We start from the raw sequence: 4,727 nt of genomic DNA, 5'->3' as shown, positions 1-4,727 counted from the left end.
TATGTGTGTCTGTGTGTGTCTGTGTGCGTCTTAGTGTGTCTGTGTGTCTGTATGTGTCTGCGTGTCTATGTGTGTCTGTATGTGTGTGTGAGAGTGTGTGTGTCTTTGTGCGTGAGTGTGTGTTTGTGTGTGTGTTTCTCTGTGTATGTGTGTGTCTGTGTGTGTGTCTGTGTGTGTGTCTGTGTGTGTGTGTGTCTGTGTGGGTGTGTGTCTGTGTATGTGTGTGTGTATCGTGAGGTTAGAAACCTCTTCTCCAGCCTGCAACCCGCATCCGATCCCCCTAATTCTCACATACTTGACGTCTTCCTAATACTCCTTGTTCAAGGTTCCTAAATCCTTCCCATCCTTGCTGTTATCGCCCTCCCTTGCCTGTTTCCTACAGGATCCACCGCTGCCATCTAACCCTACACACACATGCAGACATGCACGAACATACACACTCGGAGATGTACATTCGAGGGATGACTTTCGAATGGTGCATGTTATGGCTATGAGTATAAACATGCCTTAAATATGGTGTTTTAGTATTTCTTTTTTGTTTTATGTCACTTCTTTCATTGATTTATGTATGTCTATATAGTTGTCAGCTACTTCTATCGAATGTTCTTATCTCCATGTTAAAATTACTGGGCGTTCTCTTAGCCTTTATTGCGGCTTCTTTTATCACGGATTTTATTAATGCAGCTGGTCACCTCCCATACTTTGATATTTGTCATTTTATATTTAATTTTGTTTAAGATTTTTAAAATTTACTTTTGACTTTTTTTTATTTCTTAAAGGTCGAGTTTGGTGCGTGCACCTTTTTATTTTGTTGCATATTGTTTAAGCCGTATCTATCATCTTATGTCATTTGTTGTTTTCTTTTTCTTACTAAGGTTTCTTTTATAATCAATTTACTTTTGCCAAACATATTATTTATCTCCCCTGTGTTTGGAGTTCCCGCCCCCGGGCATTACGAAGTAGAGTGTCAACCGGACCTTTGGTGTGGTAACTACCCTTTTCCCGAATTTTTCTGGAGAATCCTTTGTAAAAACATTACAAAGGTGGTAATTGAACCTCCTTTTAATACCTTTTGCTTGCCACAGTTAGGAGCGTGGGCACCCCAGCGTGGCAGCTAGCGAGCCACGTTGGAGCCATAGCGTATACGTGCTCATGTATACAGTATACACACATACTGTAAGGGTTCTGTGAGCCAGAGGTACCCCGATAGTTGGCTTAAGGGCCAGAGCTGGGCCCCGTTCGGTCCCCCTACAGATTTTACTTTGGTACCGGTTTAAGGTCTTTGTGTTGGGTAGTAATATAAAAGTACACACATATGACAACAGTGTAATATTTATAATTAAATCGCATTAATATAAGATACAGTCACAACTCAATTTTATGTGTCTTTTATTGCTTCCATAAAATTGAGTTGTGACTGCCCCACGCGCACTCCCGGGGTATAAAAGGCCAAGGATGACCCAGGTCAGGAGAGTCCCTGCCCCGCGTTGGTCCGGTCAAGGCCGTCCGCCTAGCCACAGCCGTCCGCCCCCCTGGGCTGACCGCGTACCAAGCACTACCTGCGACCCAGCCTTACCAAGACTTGTATCGTGTGATCTATATCTGTGTTGCTTACTCTTCTTAATAAAAGAGGTTAAGCCAACCGTCCCCTTTACTTCTCCTGCCTAACCATATGTTTAAGGCATCTAAATAGCCTTTACAGTGTGTGTGTGTGTGTGTGTGTGTGTGTGTGTGTATTGTCTGTGTGTGCGTCTGCGTGAGTGTTTGTGTGGGTGTGGGTGGGTGGGTGGGTGCGGGTGGGTGTGTGTCTGTGTGTGTCTGTATGTTTGTGTGTGGGTGTGTTTCTGTGTGCGTGTCTCTATGTGTCTGTGTCTGTGTGTGTATCTTTATGTCTGTGTCTGTGTGTGTCTGTGTCTATGTGTGAATGTGTCTGTGCCTGTGTCTGAGTGTCTATGCATGTGTGTCTGTGTATTTCTGTGTCTGCGTGTGTGTCTGTGTGTGTGTCTGTTTGTATGTGTGTCTGTGTGTGTATGTGTATGTCTGTGTACGTTTCAATAAATCCGACTTTTTCAGAATCATTCAGCAAGTTGCTAAACAGACGCCTACTATGCTTAAATGACGACATGCAAAATATTAGACAAATAAAAAAAATATCTACTATTCGCAATTTTTTATTAAAGTATAATACCATTTCCGGCGCTGGGATGAGGTGCGGCGGCCTCAGCTGTGACCCGCATGACCCACGGAAGGGCATATCGGTTCATCCGACATTATGGCAGAATCAAACATAGGGTAACTTAGGTCATTGCGAATGATTCCTGGGGACTTCCGTAAAGATTCCCAGTCACTATGCATTTCCGTATAAACTTGTGCTACCTTAATAATGCACATTAATCGCTCGCCTATATTGTGGTGACGATCTCGTCAGTGGCAATATGGCACTTCGACGTGGTGGTTTGCGCAGTGCCGATACACGTATACTAAAAGAGTTTGGTACCATTGATGTTTTGCCACCTAGACCACTGACGAAGAGTGACATTCTTGCTCGATACTGTGCCTTAAAAGGACATGGTAACCAGACACTAAAAGGATGCTCAAAAGATTACGGAATCTCAGATTTTATCCAAGTTGCAGGCGGAAATTGCTGTGCTGTATAGCAAATTCGGCATTAAGACAATATTACCTTGATATATGAAAGAAAAAATAAAGAAAATAAAGAAATAGTACTACGACTCCATCAGAAATGTAACACTGAAGACAAAATTCTCGAAAACTGTGATTGTGTCATTCAAATCCTCAAGGAAGATATAGATTGGTATGATGCAAAAGTACAAGGAAGCAATGGATCACTCGGAAGTGTTGATTATCAGGCGCAAAGACGGGAATTTAACAGACTGAAATGGAAGCAGACCAACAATGCAGAAGTCCCATTTATATGCAACAGTGAAGATATTGCAGAAATGTCTTTTGCCAGTTGGTGTCAGGTGGCTGGAATTTTTTTGTTCCCTCCTACACATCTGCCTGACCATTGACACCATACTGACCAAGCTGGAAGAAGTTTGTGATGGTGATTTTCCCAATAAATCCAAGATTGGAATAAAGAACAACACCATTAAGTGTTTGAAAGCACTGAAAAAAAATCCAAGAACAATCAGAAGTATTTTTGATTTTGCAAAAGTTAATTTCATGTGCTGGCATTCTGCTGTGAACAGCAATGGAATGACTCTTTTCAGAACTGCTATTGAAACTTCAAGGAGGTATGCCAGGATTGGCTGTGAACTTGGCTTTCCTAGCAGCTACTTCTCGTCCATCAACAGACATCTGTATAATGCAGATGGTACACTTCTTCCCTTTGGCTGTTGATCATGATTACGTCGATGAAGTTGCAAAGATCTTGAAAAGAGGACTTCGTGAAAAATGGCCATACACACCAGCCCTATTCAAAAACAAGGAGAAGCACAATTTCACTGCAGAAAAACTGTGTAATCTGAGTGTGAAAGATTTCATTTCCCAACATCTGACCACAGATATGAAGTTTGCATACTTGGCCTATGATATGCATGACATCGATATGTGGAAACCCGAAAGTTCATTAATACCTGGCCATAATCAAAACTGTGAAAGACAGATTGCAGACATGAAAAAATGTGAAGACATAAACAGAATTGTTGTTGTAACAGAAACTAGAGAACGGCGCAGTCGGAGATATGGCAATGTAAACAAAGGAGTAGAATGAAAATTATATTGTATGCAATATATAATGTTTCAAATAAAATCATTACTAGAATCCTTTCCTTTTATAGCCTCTTGTTAAATAGAATATGTTACTTCAAATCATTAAAGCGAAGTGAGAAGTCCGAGAGCCAAAGCATGCTCTCGGCGACCCAAACCCGATTCGGTGGGAGAGAACACAAAGTAAAGAGAAGTCAAGCCTACTAATTGAAAAATTAGTCTTATGGCAATTAAAGAACTTTATATAATATTAATTTATAATAGAAATAATTTTGATGCAAAAATATTAAAGAAAAGTATAATATTGAGGTATTTTAAAAATAAAGTAGGTATACCGACAACAGAAAACGAGACGTTATTTGGCGTTCGAAGCGGTGTCTAAATCATAATTTTATCAAAACTTTCAATTTCAAACAGAGAATGCGAGATATTCTTTGACTTAAATAAAAAATACATTTCCAAACTCAGAAAATTCATAGGTGCCTATTTCTTAACTTGCCCCCGGGATTCGAGCAAATTTTAGAAAATCGACAATTATTGAAACACCCTAGTGTACGTGTCTCTATGTTTGTCTGTGTGTGTCTGTGTCTGTGTGTGTATGTCTGTTTGTCTGTGTCTATGTGTATGTATGTGTGTGTGCGTCTGTGTCTATGTGCATGTGTCTGTGTATGTGTGTGTGTCTGTGTATGTGTGCATGTGCGTGCGTCTGTGCGTATTTCTGTGTGGGTGTGTCAGTGTGTGTCTATGTGTGTTTGTTTGTGTTTGTCTGTGTGTCTGTGCGTGTGTGTCTGTTTGTATGTGTCTGTATGTATGTGTGTGTGTGTGTGTGTGTGTCTGTGTGTGTGTGTGTGTGTGTGTGTGTGTGTGTGTGTGTGTGTGTGTGTGTGTGTGTATGTCTGCGTGTGTGTGACAGACACAGATTGGATCCCGGGGCTTTGACACCTGCGTAGGGAGTCCCAGTAGTCTGAGGAGTCTTTTTTTCTGGACTCTTTTCC

This window comes from Penaeus chinensis, chromosome 29, assembly GCF_019202785.1.
Source record: "Penaeus chinensis breed Huanghai No. 1 chromosome 29, ASM1920278v2, whole genome shotgun sequence".
NCBI lineage: Eukaryota > Metazoa > Arthropoda > Malacostraca > Decapoda > Penaeidae > Penaeus > Penaeus chinensis.
This window is presented reverse-complemented; position numbering follows the sequence as displayed.